Source organism: Musa acuminata, chromosome BXJ2-1 (assembly GCF_036884655.1).
Source record: "Musa acuminata AAA Group cultivar baxijiao chromosome BXJ2-1, Cavendish_Baxijiao_AAA, whole genome shotgun sequence".
Classification (NCBI taxonomy): domain Eukaryota; kingdom Viridiplantae; phylum Streptophyta; class Magnoliopsida; order Zingiberales; family Musaceae; genus Musa; species Musa acuminata.
Window position 1 is genome coordinate 27,553,450 of NC_088338.1, and position 17,345 is coordinate 27,570,794.

General features: G+C 52.0%; 1 non-coding gene and 28 pseudogenes across 1 annotated transcript; all 29 read left to right on the plus strand.

Moving 5' to 3' along the window:
• The first annotated feature begins 840 nt into the window (after positions 1 to 840).
• On the plus strand, positions 841 to 959 carry LOC135603174 (5S ribosomal RNA; annotated as a pseudogene).
• Positions 960 to 1,309: 350 nt separating this feature from the next.
• LOC135603949 (5S ribosomal RNA) lies at positions 1,310 to 1,428 on the plus strand (annotated as a pseudogene).
• A 350-nt stretch (positions 1,429 to 1,778) lies between these two features.
• Positions 1,779 to 1,897, plus strand: LOC135599436 (5S ribosomal RNA; annotated as a pseudogene).
• A 350-nt stretch (positions 1,898 to 2,247) lies between these two features.
• On the plus strand, positions 2,248 to 2,366 carry LOC135603804 (5S ribosomal RNA; annotated as a pseudogene).
• A 350-nt stretch (positions 2,367 to 2,716) lies between these two features.
• LOC135601589 (5S ribosomal RNA) lies at positions 2,717 to 2,835 on the plus strand. The gene has a single exon (XR_010483879.1). It is a non-coding gene; the product is annotated as a 5S ribosomal RNA (ribosomal RNA).
• A 350-nt stretch (positions 2,836 to 3,185) lies between these two features.
• Positions 3,186 to 3,304, plus strand: LOC135601622 (5S ribosomal RNA; annotated as a pseudogene).
• A 350-nt stretch (positions 3,305 to 3,654) lies between these two features.
• LOC135604405 (5S ribosomal RNA) lies at positions 3,655 to 3,773 on the plus strand (annotated as a pseudogene).
• Positions 3,774 to 4,123: 350 nt separating this feature from the next.
• Positions 4,124 to 4,242, plus strand: LOC135603866 (5S ribosomal RNA; annotated as a pseudogene).
• Positions 4,243 to 4,592: 350 nt separating this feature from the next.
• On the plus strand, positions 4,593 to 4,711 carry LOC135603068 (5S ribosomal RNA; annotated as a pseudogene).
• A 349-nt stretch (positions 4,712 to 5,060) lies between these two features.
• LOC135602775 (5S ribosomal RNA) lies at positions 5,061 to 5,179 on the plus strand (annotated as a pseudogene).
• A 350-nt stretch (positions 5,180 to 5,529) lies between these two features.
• Positions 5,530 to 5,648, plus strand: LOC135603778 (5S ribosomal RNA; annotated as a pseudogene).
• Positions 5,649 to 5,998: 350 nt separating this feature from the next.
• On the plus strand, positions 5,999 to 6,116 carry LOC135604296 (5S ribosomal RNA; annotated as a pseudogene).
• A 350-nt stretch (positions 6,117 to 6,466) lies between these two features.
• On the plus strand, positions 6,467 to 6,585 carry LOC135603216 (5S ribosomal RNA; annotated as a pseudogene).
• Positions 6,586 to 6,935: 350 nt separating this feature from the next.
• LOC135604543 (5S ribosomal RNA) lies at positions 6,936 to 7,054 on the plus strand (annotated as a pseudogene).
• Positions 7,055 to 7,404: 350 nt separating this feature from the next.
• LOC135603870 (5S ribosomal RNA) lies at positions 7,405 to 7,521 on the plus strand (annotated as a pseudogene).
• Positions 7,522 to 7,871: 350 nt separating this feature from the next.
• On the plus strand, positions 7,872 to 7,990 carry LOC135603217 (5S ribosomal RNA; annotated as a pseudogene).
• A 350-nt stretch (positions 7,991 to 8,340) lies between these two features.
• Positions 8,341 to 8,459, plus strand: LOC135604265 (5S ribosomal RNA; annotated as a pseudogene).
• Positions 8,460 to 8,809: 350 nt separating this feature from the next.
• LOC135604603 (5S ribosomal RNA) lies at positions 8,810 to 8,927 on the plus strand (annotated as a pseudogene).
• Positions 8,928 to 9,277: 350 nt separating this feature from the next.
• LOC135603219 (5S ribosomal RNA) lies at positions 9,278 to 9,396 on the plus strand (annotated as a pseudogene).
• A 350-nt stretch (positions 9,397 to 9,746) lies between these two features.
• LOC135604544 (5S ribosomal RNA) lies at positions 9,747 to 9,865 on the plus strand (annotated as a pseudogene).
• A 350-nt stretch (positions 9,866 to 10,215) lies between these two features.
• Positions 10,216 to 10,333, plus strand: LOC135604604 (5S ribosomal RNA; annotated as a pseudogene).
• Positions 10,334 to 10,683: 350 nt separating this feature from the next.
• Positions 10,684 to 10,802, plus strand: LOC135603220 (5S ribosomal RNA; annotated as a pseudogene).
• Positions 10,803 to 11,152: 350 nt separating this feature from the next.
• LOC135602185 (5S ribosomal RNA) lies at positions 11,153 to 11,271 on the plus strand (annotated as a pseudogene).
• A 350-nt stretch (positions 11,272 to 11,621) lies between these two features.
• LOC135603762 (5S ribosomal RNA) lies at positions 11,622 to 11,740 on the plus strand (annotated as a pseudogene).
• Positions 11,741 to 12,090: 350 nt separating this feature from the next.
• On the plus strand, positions 12,091 to 12,209 carry LOC135602829 (5S ribosomal RNA; annotated as a pseudogene).
• A 350-nt stretch (positions 12,210 to 12,559) lies between these two features.
• LOC135603677 (5S ribosomal RNA) lies at positions 12,560 to 12,678 on the plus strand (annotated as a pseudogene).
• Positions 12,679 to 13,028: 350 nt separating this feature from the next.
• On the plus strand, positions 13,029 to 13,147 carry LOC135603919 (5S ribosomal RNA; annotated as a pseudogene).
• A 350-nt stretch (positions 13,148 to 13,497) lies between these two features.
• Positions 13,498 to 13,616, plus strand: LOC135601995 (5S ribosomal RNA; annotated as a pseudogene).
• A 350-nt stretch (positions 13,617 to 13,966) lies between these two features.
• Positions 13,967 to 14,085, plus strand: LOC135604431 (5S ribosomal RNA; annotated as a pseudogene).
• The last annotated feature ends 3,260 nt before the right edge of the window (positions 14,086 to 17,345 follow it).

The window sequence follows — 17,345 nt, forward strand, 5'->3', positions numbered from 1 at the left end:
CTGCGCTTTTACGAACAAGGTTCTGTGCAGTTTATGTTTACGTCTTGATTTCATTTAGAACTGCAAACTGTCATCTGCGTTTAGACGCAAACTGCGTTTAGACGCAAACTGCGTTTAGACGTAAACTGCGCTTAGACGCAAACTGCGTTTAAACGTAAAACTGCGTTTTAGACGTAAACTGAGTTTGGACGTAAATCTGCGATTAGACATAAATCTGCGTTTAGACGTAAATCTGCGTTTAGACGTAAAACTACGTTTAGACGCAAACTGCATTTAAACGTAAATTGTGTTTAGACGTAAACTACGTTTAGACGTAAACTGCACTTAGTCATAAGCTATCTTTGAGTCAGCTTTTGCTTCAAAACTGATTTTTATCGAACGAACGCAGCTTCTGTTTTTAATCGCTAAAAGATATCCGCTGCACTAATTCACCCCCCCCTCTTAGTGCTCTCGATCCTAACACCCCTGGGAAGTCATCGTGTTGCACTCCTTTTTGCATCCCGGGATACGAAACATCTCCCGTAGAGATCCGAGACGTTTGTTTTGGGGCTGGAAATTTGCTTTGACCGCTACGCAGTCAGTATCGAGGGGCTCAGAGAGAGCTTTCCGGATTGGGGTCGCAATAGCGATTCCGAGATCGTTATAGAATGTGCCGATGGTTTCGGCACGCGCTTGCCGTGACCGATACGCAGTCGTCGGGCTAGGGCTCGGAGAGAGCTTGCAATAGGGATTTCGTGAACGTTCGAGAAAGCGACGACGGTTTCGTGACGGGCAAGAGGCTCCGGACGTTGATGCGCCGACCGCGACGTGCACATAGGCGAGGGACGAAGCACGGGAAACGGGTGCAATAATGGCAGCACTGAATCACCAGATCCCATCAAAACACCGAAGTTAAGCGTGCTTGGGCCAGAGTAGTACTACGATGGGTGACCCCCTGGGAAGTCTTCGTGTTGCACTCCTTTTTGCATCCCGGGATACGAAACATCTCCCGTAAAGCTCCGAGACGATTGTTTTGCGGCTGGAAATTTGCTGTGACCGCTACGCAGTCAGTATCGAGGGGCTCAGAGAGAGCTTTCCGGATTGGGGTCGCAATAGCAATTCCGAGATCGTTCTAGAAAGTGCCGATGGTTTCGGCACGCGCTTGCCGTGACCGATACGCAGTCGTCGGGCTAGGGCTCGGAGAGAGCTTGCAATAGGGATTTCTTGAACGTTCGAGAAAGCGACGACGGTTTCGTGACGGGCAAGAGGCTCCGGACGTTGATGCACCGACCGCGACGTGCACATAGGCGAGGGACGAAGCACGCGAAACGGGTGCGATAATGGCAGCACTAAATCACCGGATCCCATCAAAACACCGAAGTTAAGCATGCTTGGGCCAGAGTAGTACTACGATGGGTGACCCCCTGAGAAGTCATCGTGTTGCACTCCTTTTTGCATCCCGGGATACGAAACATCTCCCGTAGAGCTCCGAAACGATTGTTTCGGGGCTGGAAATTTGCTGTGACCGCTACGCAGTCAGTATCGAGGGGCTCGGACAGAGCTTTCCGGATTGGGGTCGCAATAGCGATTCCGAGATCGTTCTAGAAAGTGCCGATGGTTTCGGCACGCGGTTGCCGTGACCGATACGCAGTCGTCGGGCTAGGGCTCGGAGAGAGCTTGCAATAGGGATTTCTTGAACGTTCGAGAAAGCGACGACGGTTTCGTGACCGGCAAGAGGCTCTGGACGTTGATGCGCCGACCGCGACGTGCACATAGGCGAGGGACGAAGCACGCGAAACGGGTGCCATAATGCCAGCACTAAATCACCAGATCCTAATAAAACACCGAAGTTATGCGTGCTTGGGCAAAAGTAGTACTACGATGGGTGACCCCCTGGGAAGTCATCGTGTTGCACTCCTTTTTGCATCCCGGGATACGAAACATCTCCCGTAGAGATCCGAGACGTTTGTTTTGGGGCTGGAAATTTGCTTTGACCGCTACACAGTCAGTATCGAGGGGCTCAGAGAGAGCTTTCCGGATTGGGGTCGCAATAGCAATTCCGAGATCGTTCTAGAAAGTGCCTATGGTTTTGGCACGCGCTTGCCGTGACCGATACGCAGTCGTCGGGCTAGGGCTCGGAGAGAGCTTGCAATAGGGATTTCTTGAACGTTCGAGAAAGCGACGACGGTTTCGTGACGGGCAAGAGGCTCCGGACGTTGATGCGCCGACCGCGACGTGCACATAGGCGAGGGACGAAGCACGCGAAACCGGTGCGATAATGGCAGCACTAAATCACCGGATCCCATCAAAACACCGAAGTTAAGCGTGCTTGGGCCAGAGTAGTACTATGATGGGTGACCCCCTGGGAAGTCATCGTGTTGCACTCCTTTTTGCATCCCGGGATACGAAATATCTCCCGTAGAGCTCCGAGACGATTGTTTTGGGGCTGGAAATTTGCTGTGACCGCTACGCAGTCAGTATCGAGGGGCTCGGACAGAGCTTTCCGGATTGGGGTCGCAATAGCGATTCCGAGATCTTTCTAGAAAGTGCCGATGGTTTCGGCACGCGCTTGCCGTGACCGATACGCAGTCGTCGGGCTAGGGCTCGGAGAGAGTTTGCAATAGGGATTTCTTGAACGTTCGAGAAAGCGACGACGGTTTCATGACGGGCAAAAGGCTCCGGACGTTGATGCGCCGACCGCGACGTCCACATAGGCGAGGGATGAAGCACGCGAAACGGGTGCGATAATGCCAGCACTAAATCACCGGATCCCATTAAAACACCGAAGTTAAGCGTGCTTGGGCAAAAGTAGTACTACGATGGGTGACCCCCTGGGAAGTCATCGTGTTGCACTCCTTTTTGCATCCCGGGATACGAAACATCTCCCGTAGAGATCCGAGAAGTTTGTTTTGGGGCTGGAAATTTGCTTTGACCGCTACGCAGTCAGTATCGAGGGGCTCAAAGAGAGCTTTCCGGATTCGGGTCGCAATAGCGATTCCGAGATCGTTCTAGAAAGTGCCGATGGTTTGGGCACGCGCTTGCCGTGACCTATACGTAGTCGTCGGGCTAGGGCTCGGAGAGAGCTTGCAATAGGGATTTCGTGAATGTTCGAGAAAGCGACAACGGTTTCGTGACGGGCAAGAGGCTACGGACGTTGATGCGCCGACCGCGACGTGCACATAAGCGAGGGACGAAGCACGCGAAACGGGTGCGATAATGCCAGCACGAATTCACCAGATCCCATCAAAACACCGAAGTTAAGCGTGCTTGGGCCAGAGTAGTACTACGATGGGTGACCCCCTGGGAAATCTTCGTGTTGCACTCTTTTTTGCATCCCGGGATACGAAACATCTCCCGTAGAGCTCCGAGACGATTGTTTTGGGGCTGGAAATTTGCTGTGACCGCTACGCAGTCAGTATCGAGGGGCTCGGACAAAGCTTTCCGGATTGGGGTCGCAATAGCGATTCCGAGATCGTTCTAGAAAGTGCCGATGGTTTCGGCACGCGCTTGCCGTGACCGATACGCAGTCGTCGGGCTAGGGCTCGGAGAGAGCTTGCAATAGGGATTTCTTGAACGTTCGAGAAAGCGACGACGGTTTCGTGACGGGCAAGAGGCTCCGGACGTTGATGCGCCGACCGCGACGTGCACATAGGCGAGGGACGAAGCACGCGAAACGGGTGCGATAATGCCAGCACTAAATCACCGGATCCCAATAAAACACCGAAGTTATGCATGCTTGGGCAAAAGTAGTACTACGATGGGTGACCCCTTGGGAAGTCATCGTGTTGCACTCCTTTTTGCATCCCGGGATACGAAACATCTCCCGTAGAGATCCGAGACGTTTGTTTTGGGGCTGGAAATTTGCTTTGACCGCTACATAGTCAGTATCGAGGGGCTCAGAGAGAGCTTTCCGGATTGGGGTCGCAATAGCGATTCCGAGATCGTTCTAGAAAGTGCTGATGGTTTCGGCACGCGCTTGTCGTGACCGATACGCAGTCGTCGGGCTAGGGCTCGAAGAGAGCTTGCAATAGGGATTTCTTGAATGTTCGAGAAAGCGATGACAGTTTCGTGACGGGCAAGAGGCTCTGGACGTTGATGCGCCGACCGCGACGTGCACATAGGCGAGGGACGAAGCACGCGAAACCGGTGCGATAATGGCAGCACTAAATCACCGGATCCCATCAAAACACCGAAGTTAAGCGTGCTTGGGCCAGAGTAGTACTACGATGGGTGACCCCCTGGGAAGACATCGTGTTGCACTCCTTTTTGCATCCCGGGATACGAAACATCTCCCGTAGAGCTCCGAGACGATTGTTTTGGGGCTGGAAATTTGCTGTGACCGCTACGCAGTCAGTATCGAGGGGCTCGGACAGAGCTTTCCGGATTGGGGTCGCAATAGCGATTCCGAGATCGTTCCAGAAAGTGCCGATGGTTTCGGCACGCGCTTGCCGTGACCGATACGCAGTCGTCGGGCTAGGGCTCGGAGAGAGCTTGCAATAGGGATTTCTTGAACGTTCGAGAAAGCGACGACGGTTTCGTGACGGGCAAGAGGCTCCGGACATTGATGCGCCGACCGAGACGTCAACATAGGCGAGGGACGAAGCACGCGAAACGGGTGCGATAATGCCAGCACTAAATCACCGGATCCCATTAAAACACCGAAGTTAAGCGTGCTTGTGCAAAAGTAGTACTACGATGGGTGACCCCCTGGGAAGTCATCGTGTTGCACTCCTTTTTGCATCCCGGGATACGAAACATCTCCCGTAGAGATCCGAGACGTTTGTTTTGGGGCTGGAAATTTGCTTTGACCGCTACGCAGTCAGTATCGAGGGGCTCAAAGAGAGCTTTCCGGATTCGTGTCGCAATAGCGATTCCGAGATCGTTCTAGAAAGTGCCGATGGTTTCGGCACGCGCTTGCCGTGACCGATACGTAGTCGTCGGGCTAGGGCTCGGAGAGAGTTTGCAATAGGGATTTCGTGAACGTTCGAGAAAGCGACGACGGTATCGTGACGACAAGAGGCTACGGACGTTGATGCGCCGACCGCGACGTGCACATAAGCGAGGGACGAAGCACGCGAAACGGGTGCGATAATGCCAGCACGAAATCACCAGATCCCATCAAAACACCGAAGTTAAGCGTGCTTAGGCCAGAGTAGTACTACGATGGGTGACCCCCTGGGAAGTCATTGTGTTGCACTCCTTTTTGCATCCCGGGATACGAAACATCTCCCGTAGAGCTCCGAGACGATTGTTTTGGGGTTGGAAATTTGCTGTGACCGCTACGCAGTCAGTATCGAGGGGCTCGGACAGAGCTATCCGGATTGGGGTCGCAATAGCGATTCCGAGATCGTTCTAGAAAGTGCCGATGGTTTCGGCACGCGCTTGCCGTGACCGATACGCAGTCGTCGGGCTAGGGCTCGGAGAGAGCTTGCAATAGGGATTTCTTGAACGTTCGAGAAAGCGACGACGGTTTCATGACGGGCAAGAGGCTCCGGACGTTGATGCGCCGACCGCGACGTGCACATAGGCGAGGGACGAAGCACGCGAAACGGGTGCGATAATGCCTGCACTAAATCACCGGATCCCAATAAAACACCGAAGTTAAGCGTGCTTGGGCAAAAGTAGTACTACGATAGGTGACCCCCTGGGAAGTCATCGTGTTGCACTCCTTTTTGCATCCCGGGATACGAAACATCTCCCGTAGAGATCCGAGACGTTTGTTTTGGGGCTGGAAATTTGCTTTGACCGCTACACAGTCAGTATCGAGGGGCTCAGAGAGAGGTTTCCGGATTGGGGTCGCAATAGCGATTCCGAGATCGTTCTAGAAAGTGCCGATGGTTTCGGCATGCGCTTGCCGTGACCGATACGCAGTCGTCGGGCTAGGGCTCGGAGAGAGCTTGCAATAGCGATTTCTTGAACGTTCGAGAAAGCGACGACGGTTTCGTGACGGGCAAGAGGCTCCGGACTTTGATGCGCCGACCGCGACGTGCACATAGGCGAGGGACGAAGCACGCGAAACGGGTGCGATAATGCAGCACTAAATCACCGGATCCCATCAAAACACCGAAGTTAAGCGTGCTTGGGCCAGAGTAGTACTACGATGGGTGATCCCCTGGGAAGTCATCGTGTTGCACTCCTTTTTGCATCCCGGGATACGAAACATCTCCCGTAGAGCTCCGAGACGATTGTTTTGGGGCTGGAAATTTACTGTGACCGCTACGCAGTCAGTATCGAGGGGCTCGGACAGAGCTTTCCGGATTGGGGTCGCATTAGCGATTCCGAGATCGTTCTAGAAAGTGCCGATGGTTTCGGCACGCGCTTGCCATGACCGATACGCAGTCGTCGGGCTAGGGCTCGGAGAGAGCTTGCAATAGGGATTTCTTGAACGTTCGAGAAAGCGACGACGGTTTCGTGACGGGCAAGAGGCTCCGGACGTTGATGCGCCGACCGCGACGTGCACATAGGCGAGGGACGAAGCTCGCGAAACGGGTGTGATAATGGCAGCACTAAATCACCGGATCCCATCAAAACCCCGAAGTTAAGCGTGCTTGGGCCAGAGTAGTACTACGATGGGTGACCCCCTGGGAAGTCATCGTGTTGCACTCCTTTTTGCATCCCGGGATACGAAACATCTCCCGTAGAGCTCCGAGACGATTGTTTTGGGGCTGGAAATTTGCTGTGACCGCTACGCAGTCAGTATCGAGGGGCTCGGACAGAGCTTTCCGGATTGGGGTCGCAATAGCGATTCCGAGATCGTTCTAGAAAGTGCCGATGGTTTCGGCACGCGCTTGCCGTGACCGATACGCAGTCGTCGGGCTAGGGCTCGGAGAGAGCTTGCAATAGGGATTTCTTGAACGTTCGAGAAAGCGACGACGGTTTCATGACGGGCAAGAGGCTCCGGACGTTGATGCGCCGACCGCGACGTGCACATAGGCGAGGGACGAAGCACGCGAAACGGGTGCGATAATGCCTGCACTAAATCACCGGATCCCAATAAAACACCGAAGTTAAGCTTGCTTGGGCAAATGTAGTACTACGATAGGTGACCCCCTGGGAAGTCATCGTGTTGCACTCCTTTTTGCATCCCGGGATACGAAACATCTCCCGTAGAGATCCGAGACGATTGTTTTGGGGCTGGAAATTTGCTTTGACCGCTACACAGTCAGTATCGAGGGGCTCAGAGAGAGGTTTCCGGATTGGGGTCGCAATAGCGATTCCGAGATCGTTCTAGAAAGTGCCGATGGTTTCGGCATGCGCTTGCCGTGACCGATACGCAGTCGTCGGGCTAGGGCTCGGAGAGAGCTTGCAATAGCGATTTCTTGAACGTTCGAGAAAGCGACGACGGTTTCGTGATGGGCAAGAGGCTCCGGACGTTGATGCGCCGACCGCGACGTGCACATAGGCGAGGGACGAAGCACGCGAAACGGGTGCGATAATGCAGCACTAAATCACCGGATCCCATCAAAACCCCGAAGTTAAGCGTGCTTGGGCCAGAGTAGTACTAGGATGGGTAACCCCTGGGAAGTCCTCGTGTTGCACTCCTTTTTGCATCCCGAGATACGAAACATCTCCCGTAGAGCTCCGAGACGATTGTTTTGGGGCTGGAAATTTGCTGTGACCACTACGCAGTCAGTATCGAGGGGCTCGGACAGAGCTTTCCGGATTGGGGTCGCATTAGCGATTCCGAGATCGTTCTAGAAAGTGCCGATGGTTTCGGCACGCGCTTGCCATGACCGATACGCAGTCGTCGGGCTAGGGCTCGGAGAGAGCTTGCAATAGGGATTTCTTGAACGTTCGAGAAAGCGACGACGGTTTCGTGACGGGCAAGAGGCTCCGGACGTTGATGCGCCGACCGCGACGTGCACATAGGCGAGGGACGAAGCTCGCGAAACGGGTGTGATAATGGCAGCACTAAATCACCGGATCCCATCAAAACCCCGAAGTTAAGCGTGCTTGGGCCAGAGTAGTACTACGATGGGTGACCCCCTGGGAAGTCATCGTGTTGCACTCCTTTTTGCATCCCGGGATACGAAACATCTCCCGTAGAGCTTCGAGACGATTGTTTTGGGGCTGGAAATTTGCTGTGACTGCTACGCAGTCAGTATCGAGGGGCTCGGAAAGAGCTTTCCGGATTGGGGTCGCAATATCGATTCCGAGATCGTTCTAGAAAGTGCCGATGGTTTCGGCACGCGCTTGCCGTGACCGATACGCAGTCGTCGGGCTAGGGCTCGGAGAGAGCTTGCAATAGGGATTTCTTGAACGTTCGAGAAAGCGACGACGGTTTCATGACGGGCAAGAGGCTCCGGACGTTGATGCGCCGACCGCGACGTGCACATAGGCGAGGGACGAAGCACGCGAAACGGGTGCGATAATGCCTGCACTAAATCATCGGATCCCAATAAAACACCGAAGTTAAGCGTGCTTGGGCAAAAGTAGTACTACGATAGGTGACCCCCTGGGAAGTCATCGTGTTGCACTCCTTTTTGCATCCCGGGATAAGAAACATCTCCCGTAGAGATCCGAGACGTTTGTTCTGGGGCTGGAAATTTGCTTTGACCGCTACACAGTCAGTATCGAGGGGCTCAGAGAGAGGTTTCCGGATTGGGGTCGCAATAGCGATTCCGAGATCGTTCTAGAAAGTGCCGATGGTTTCGGCATGCGCTTGCCGTGACCGATACGCAGTCGTCGGGCTAGGGCTCGGAGAGAGCTTGCAATAGCGATTTCTTGAACGTTCGAGAAAGCGACGACGGTTTCGTGACGGGCAAGAGGCTCCGGACGTTGATGCGCCGACCGCGACGTGCACATAGGCGAGGGACGAAGCACGCGAAACGGGTGCGATAATGCAGCACTAAATCACCGGATCCCATCAAAACACCGAAGTTAAGCGTGCTTGGGCCAGAGTAGTACTACGATGGTTGATCCCCTGGGAAGTCATCGTGTTGCACTCCTTTTTGCATCCCGGGATACGAAACATCTCCCGTAGAGCTCCGAGACGATTGTTTTGGGGCTGGAAATTTACTGTGACCGCTACGCAGTCAGTATCGAGGGGCTCGGACAGAGCTTTCCGGATTGGGGTCGCATTAGCGATTCCGAGATCGTTCTAGAAAGTGCCGATGGTTTCGGCACGCGCTTGCCATGACCGATACGCAGTCGTCGGGCTAGGGCTCGGAGAGAGCTTGCAATAGGGATTTCTTGAACGTTCGAGAAAGCGACGACGGTTTCGTGACGGGCAAGAGGCTCTGGACGTTGATGCGCCGACCGCGACGTGCACATAGGCGAGGGACGAAGCTCGCGAAACGGGTGTGATAATGGCAGCACTAAATCACCGGATCCCATCAAAACCCCGAAGTTAAGCGTGCTTGGGCCAGAGTAGTACTACGATGGGTGACCCCCTGGGAAGTCATCGTGTTGCACTCCTTTTTGCATCCCGGGATACGAAACATCTCCCGTAGAGCTCCGAGAGAATTGTTTTGGGGCTGGAAATTTGCTGTGACCGCTACGCAGTCAGTATCGAGGGGCTCGGACAGAGCTTTCCGGATTGGGGTCGCAATAGCGATTCCGAGATCGTTCTAGAAAGTGCCGATGGTTTCGGCACGCGCTTGCCGTGACCGATACGCAGTCGTCGGGCTAGGGCTCGGAGAGAGCTTGCAATAGGGATTTCTTGAACGTTCGAGAAAGCGACGACGGTTTCATGACGGGCAAGAGGCTCCGGACGTTGATGCGCCGACCGCGACGTGCACATAGGCGAGGGACGAAGCACGCGAAACGGGTGCGATAATGCCTGCACTAAATCACCGGATCCCAATAAAACACCGAAGTTAAGCTTGCTTGGGCAAATGTAGTACTACGATAGGTGACCCCCTGGGAAGTCATCGTGTTGCACTCCTTTTTGCATCCCGGGATACGAAACATCTCCCGTAGAGATCCGAGACGTTTGTTTTGGGGCTGGAAATTTGCTTTGACCGCTACACAGTCAGTATCGAGGGGCTCAGAGAGAGGTTTCCGGATTGGGGTCGCAATAGCGATTCCGAGATCGTTCTAGAAAGTGCCGATGGTTTCGGCATGCGCTTGCCGTGACCGATACGCAGTCGTCGGGCTAGGGCTCGGAGAGAGCTTGCAATAGCGATTTCTTGAACGTTCGAGAAAGCGACGACGGTTTCGTGATGGGCAAGAGGCTCCGGACGTTGATGCGCCGACCGCGACGTGCACATAGGCGAGGGACGAAGCACGCGAAACGGGTGCGATAATGCAGCACTAAATCACCGGATCCCATCAAAACACCAAAGTTAAGCGTGCTTGGGCCAGAGTAGTACTACGATGGGTGATCCCCTGGGAAGTCATCGTGTTGCACTCCTTTTTGCATCCCGGGATACGAAACATCTCCCGTAGAGCTCCGAGACGATTGTTTTGGGGCTGGAAATTTACTGTGACCGCTACGCAGTCAGTATCGAGGGGCTCGGACAGAGCTTTCCGGATTGGGGTCGCATTAGCGATTCCGAGATCGTTCTAGAAAGTGCCGATGGTTTCGGCACGCGCTTGCCATGACCGATACGCAGTCGTCGGGCTAGGGCTCGGAGAGAGCTTGCAATAGGGATTTCTTGAACGTTCGAGAAAGCGACGACGGTTTCGTGACGGGGAAGAGGCTCCGGACGTTGATGCGCCGACCGCGACGTGCACATAGGCGAGGGACGAAGCTCGCGAAACGGGTGTGATAATGGCAGCACTAAATCACCGGATCCCATCAAAACCCCGAAGTTAAGCGTGCTTGGGCCAGAGTAGTACTACGATGGGTGACCCCCTGGGAAGTCATCGTGTTGCACTCCTTTTTGCATCCCGGGATACGAAACATCTCCCGTAGAGCTCCGAGACGATTGTTTTGGGGTTGGAAATTTGCTGTGACCGCTACGCTGTCAGTATCGAGGGGCTCGGAGAGAGCTTTCCGGATTAGGGTCGCAATAGCGATTCCGAGATCGTTCTAGAAAGTGCCGATGGTTTCGGCACGCGCTTGCCGTGACCGATACGCAGTCGTCGGGCTAGGGCTCGGAGAGAGCTTGCAATAGGGATTTCGTGAACGTTCGAGAAAGCGACGACGGTTTCGTGACGGGCAAGAGGCTCCGGACGTTGATGCGCCGACCGTGACGTGCACATAAGCGAGGGACGAAGCACGCGAAACGGGTGCGATAATGCCAGCACTAAAACACCAGATCCCATCAAAACACCGAAGTTAAGCGTGCTTGGACCAGAGTAGTACTACGATGGGTGACCCCCTGGGAAGTCATTGTGTTGCACTCCTTTTTGCATCCCGGGATACGAAACATCTCCCGTAGAGCTCCGAGACGATTGTTTTGGGGCTGGAAATTTGATGTGAACGCTACGCAGTCAGTATCGAGGGGCTCGGACAGAGCTATCCGGATTGGGGTCGCAATAGCGATTCCGAGATCGTTCTAGAAAGTGCCGATGGTTTCGGCACGCGCTTGCCGTGACCGATACGCAGTCGCCGGGCTAGGGCTCGGAGAGAGCTTGCAATAGGGATTTCGTGAACGTTCGAGAAAGCGACGACGGTTTCGTGACGGGCAAGAGGCTCCGGACGTTGATGCGCCGACCGCGACGTGCACATAGGCGAGGGACGAAGCACGGGAAACGGGTGCAATAATGGTAGCACTGAATCACCAGATCCCATCAAAACACCGAAGTTAAGCGTGCTTGGGCCAGAGTAGTACTACGATGGGTGACCCCCTGGGAAGTCTTCGTGTTGCACTCCTTTTTGCATCCCGGGATACGAAACATCTCCCGTAGAGCTCCGAGACGATTGTTTTGGGGCTGGAAATTTGCTGTGACCGCTACGCCGTCAGTATCGAGGGGCTCGGAAAGAGCTTTCCGGATTGGGGTCGCAATAGCGATTCCGAGATCGTTCTAGAAAGTGCCGATGATTTCGGCACGCGTTTGCCGTGACCGATACGCAATCGTCGGGCTAGGGCTCGGAGAGAGCTTGCAATAGGGATTTCGTGAACGTTCGAGAAAGCGACGACAGTTTCGTGATGGGCAAGAGGCTCCGGACGTTGATGCGCCGACCGCGACGTGCACATAGGCGAGGGACGAAGCTCGCGAAACGGGTGCGATAATGGCAGCACTAAATCACCGGATCCCATCAAAACACCGAAGTTAAGCGTGCTTGGGCCAGAGTAGTACTAGGATTGGTGACCCCCTGGGAAGTCCTCGTGTTGCACTCCTTTTTGCATCCCGGGATACGAAACATCTCCCGTAAAGCTCCGAGACGATTGTTTTGGGGCTGGAAATTTCCTGTGACCGCTACGCTGTCAGTATCGAGGGGCTCGGAGAGAGCTTTCCGGATTGGGGTCGCAATAGCGATTCCGAGATCGTTCTAGAAAGTGCCGATGGTTTCGGCACGTTCTTGCCGTGACCGATACACAGTCGTCGGGCTAGGGCTCGGAGAGGGCTTGCAATAGGGATTTCATGAACGTTTGAGAAAGCCACGACGGTTTCGTGACGGGCAAGAGGCTCCGGACGTTGATGCGCCGACCGCGACGTGCACATAGGCGAGGGACGAAGCTCGCGAAACGGGTGTGATAATGGCAGCACTAAATCACTGGATCCCATCAAAACCCCGAAGTTAAGCGTGCTTGGGCCAGAGTAGTACTACGATGGGTGACCCCCTGGGAAGTCATCGTGTTGCACTCCTTTTTGCATCCCGGGATACGAAACATCTCCCGTAGAGCTCCGAGACGATTGTTTTGGGGTTGGAAATTTGCTGTGACCGCTACGCTGTCAGTATCGAGGGGCTCGGAGAGAGCTTTCCGGATTAGGGTCGCAATAGCGATTCCGAGATCGTTCTAGAAAGTGCCGATGGTTTCGGCACGCGCTTGCCGTGACCGATACGCAGTCGTCGGGCTAGGGCTCGGAGAGAGCTTGCAATAGGGATTTCTTGAACGTTCGAGAAAGCGACGACGGTTTCATGACGGGCAAGAGGCTCCGGACGTTGATGCGCCGACCGCGACGTGCACATAGGCGAGGGACGAAGCTCGCGAAACGGGTGTGATAATGGCAGCACTAAATCACCGGATCCCATCAAAACACTGAAGTTAAGCGTGCTTGGGCCAGAGTAGTACTACGATGGGTGACCCCCTGGGAAGTCATCGTGTTGCACTCCTTTTTGCATCCCGGGATACGAAACATCTCCCGTAGAGCTCCGAGACGATTGTTTTGGGGCTGGAAATTTGCTGTGACCGCTACGCAGTCAGTATCGAGGGGCTCAGAGAGAGCTTTCCGGATTGGGGTCGCAATAGCGATTCCGAGATCATTCTAGAAAGTGCCGATGGTTTCGGCACGCGCTTGCCGTTACCGATACACAGTCGTCGGGCTAGGGCTCGGAGAGGGCTTGCAATAGGGATTTCGTGAACGTTCGAGAAAGCGACGATGGTGTCGTGACGGGCAAGAGGCTCCGGACGTTGATGCGCCGACCGCGACGTGCACATAGGCGAGGGACGAAGCACGCGAAACGGGTGCGATAATGCCAGCACTAAATCACCGGATCCCATTAAAACACCGAAGTTAAGTGTGCTTGGGCAAAAGTAGTACTACGATGGGTGACCCCCTGGGAAGTCATCGTGTTGCACTCCTTTTTGCATCCCGGGATACGAAACATCTCCCGTAGAGATCCGAGATGTTTGTTTTGGGGCTGGAAATTTGCTTTGATCGCTACGCAGTCAGTATCGAGGGGCTCAGAGAGAGCTTTCCGGATTGGGGTCGCAATAGCGATTCCGAGATCGTTCTAGAAAGTGCCGATGGTTTCGGTACGCGCTTGCTGTGACCGATACGCAGTCGTCGGGCTAGGGCTCGGAGAGAGCTTGCAATAGGAATTTTGTGAACGTTTGAGAAAGCGACGACGGTTTCGTGACGGGCAATAGGCTCCGGACGTTGATGCGCCGACCGCGACGTGCACATAGGCGAGGGACGAAGCACGGGAAACGGGTGCAATAATGGCCGCACTGAATCACCAGATCCCATCAAAACACCGAAGTTAAGCGTGCTTGGGCCTGAGTAGTACTACGATGGGTGGCCCCCTGGGAAGTCTTCGTGTTGCACTTTTGAATGTTTATGCATGTTTATGAAAGAATGCAAATATTTGAATTAGTGGTCAAAGGTATTATGCATGTTTATGAAAGAATGCAAATATTTGTTTGACCGTGGGTCCCATCTATGATTTTATTCGGAATATTTTGCCTATCACTTGGGTATTCAACCTAGACCACTACATTATGTGCTATATGTAAATACGATCATTGGAGATTCTTTGATAACGAACTTGAATCTGGTCCTCTTGTTTGATTTTTATTGGAGAACTTGAACTTTTGCTGATTTAGTTCTCCTAGAGATTTGGAGTTATGATATTATACTTGGTATGGATTGGCTATCTTCTTATCATACCAGTGCGGATTGGTATATAACAAATGATCACTTTTTGCATATTTGATCAGCCGATCTTTTATTTTGAGAGTATTGGACATTATTTATCTCTTTTCCTAATGTATTCCAGGATGACTTGTTTGGATTACCTCCAAATGTGATCTTGCTTTTGATTTGGTCTTTGGGACAATCCCAATATCTAAGCCTCTCTACAGAAAGATATCATTTGAGTAAGTGGAATTGGAAAAGCAACTACAAGGATTATTAAATGAGGATTTTATTTGGCTTAATATTTCATCATGGGGTGCTCCGGTGTTAGTTAAAAAGATGTATGGAACATTGAGGTTTTGTAATGATTATATACAATTGAATCAGGTGACAATCAAAAATGAGTATTTCCTGAAGTAACGACTTGCTTGATTAACTTCAGGGTGCGCAAGTACATTTAGAAATTGATTGAAGGTCCGGTTACTGTCTATTGAGGATCAAGGAGGAGAATATTTCGGTCACTCGTGGATAATTATGTAATTATATTGTATTGATGAAATTATTTGAGAGCAGGAGGAGGAAATAAAGATATCATAATCCTCATCTTTTTGTTGATTGAGCTATGATCAATTTAGAGGACTAAATTTTCTTTTAAAGAGGGGAGAGTGTAATATCCCTCACTTTTGAAACTTATTAATAAAGATTTATTTATAAATCGGAGGACCTATATATAAATATGGAAATTTCAAGGACTAAACTGTTAAGTTGTAAAAAAAAGAAAATAAAGAAAACCGAAAACTTCGGTTTTATCCCACCGCCTCCCACGCTCTCTCTGTTTCTCGAAGAAACAGAGAGAAGCGGTGGGGCGTGGGGAGAAGAAGAAGAGAAGTAGAGGGGGAAGAGAAGAAGAGGGAAAAGAAGAGAGGAAGAAGAGGGAGAAGAGAAGAAAAGAAGAAGTAGAAGAGAGGGAAGATGGAGAGGAGAAAGAGAGGCAGCTGCAGCAGCTAGGGCTGCAGCACCTCTGTTTCCCGCAGGTGGAAACAGAGGAGAGGATGTGTGGGGCGTTGAGGATGAAAAGGGAAGAAGAAGAAGAAGAAGAGAGGAGGATAGCTGAAGCAAGGCTGCAGCGAGGAGGTGTGTGGCCTTGGGGAGGAAAAGGGAAGAGGAGAAGAAGAGAAGGAGAAGAAGAGGGAAAAGAGAAGGAAGACGGAGTGGAGCGAGAGGTGGCAGCAGCTAGGGCTGCAGCACCTCTGTTTCCTGCAGGTGGAAACAGAGGAGACGTGTGGGGTGTCGGGTAGGAGAAGAGCAGAAGAAGAAGAAGAGGAAGAGAAGGAGAAGGGGAAGCAGGAGAAGAGGTTGTGATACCTCTGTTCCCTGCAGAGGAAACAAAGGAGAAGAAGAGAAGGGGAGGAAGGAGAAGAAGAGAAGAAGAAGAAAGGAAGGAGAAGGAAGAGGAGAAGGGAAAGAAGTAGCTGCGGCTGCGGCTGTGGCAGCTGCAGCTATGGCAGGGAAAGAGGAAGAGAAAGGAAGAAGGGAAGGAGAGGAAGAAGAGAAGGGAAAGAAGGGGCTGCGGCTGCGGCGATGGCAGCTGCAGTTGGAAGAGAAGAAGGAGAGGAAGATGAGCAGGGGAGGAAGAAGAGGCTGTGGCCGCGGCTGAGGCTGCGACTGCAGCAGTGCAGCTGGGAAAGAAGAGAAGGAAAGGAAGAAGAAGAGAAAGGAAAAGGGAAGAAGAGAGGAAGAGGAGAAGGAGAGGCAGCTGTGGCAGTGGCAGTTGCAGCTGGGAAAGAAAAGAAAGGAAAGGGGGAAAAGGGGCTGCGGACGGGATTGCGGCCGCAGCGGCAGCGACTGCGTATGCAACAGTTAAGTCTGCGAGAGGAGAGAGGAAGGAAGGTAGTGCGGTGGAAGGGGCTGCGATTGTGGCAGCGGCGGCGGCTATGGCAGCTGCGTTTGGGAAAGAAAAAGAAGGAATGAGAGTAAGAGAGAGCAGGTGACTGTGCCTCGATGTTCGACATGTGGTGTAGTTGCGAAGAAAGGAAGAAAACGGGAGCACAAAACGGAACAGAGAGAGAACACGGGGGAAAAGTAGAAGGATTTGGGCTGGCACTTTCTTTGGATCTTCGGATCGAAATCTTTGAAAGGCAAGTGTTCTAACCTTTTCTATTGCAAGCTTTCTAATCTTTTCTCTTGCAAGTATCCTGATCGTTCCTCACTGCCATTTTTATCTCTACATTTGCTTTGAATATGAGGAATTTTGAATTGTTCTAGCTTTGCATTTGATATATCTCCTGTTTAGACGTAACGATTCGAATCTGTGCAACTTCTGAGATTCTGACCTTTTGATACCGAGCTGCCTATAAGTCTTTGTTGGAAACTCTGATTTGTTCAAAACTGATTTCATTGGAAACTAGACTCGTAGACCTTTCATTGATATATGGATTGAAAGATTTGGAATCCAAATACCTGTCCAGTTATCTGTTGAATATGACATTATGAATTCTACCAACAGAGATTTTGTTCTACGACACTTGCTTACCAAATTATTTGTAACTCTCTCTATTGGACAGTTCAATTCATATGAAGCCTGTCTTATCTGAAAGTATTATCCAATGATTATTTCTGAGTAAATTGGAGCACGATTGATAGTTTGAATCATTTGTTCAATGTGCCTTCTGTATTCTGCCAAAAATCGAGCTTTGGTCGATTTCTCATATTCTGGTTTCATTCCTTTGGAAATTGATATCCTTTAGCTTTCTCATTCAATTGAGCTTTATATTACTGCTTTGAATTCTTGTATGCTCTTGTCCTTAAAATTATTGCATTCTTGAAAACTGTTGTGTAACGTTTATGCTATATCGTATTGACTCATATAGGCACATGTATATCCTATTGTTCTGCATTTGCTTTCGATATGTGCCTATTCCAGTTTCATTCATTTGGACATTGAATTCATCAAA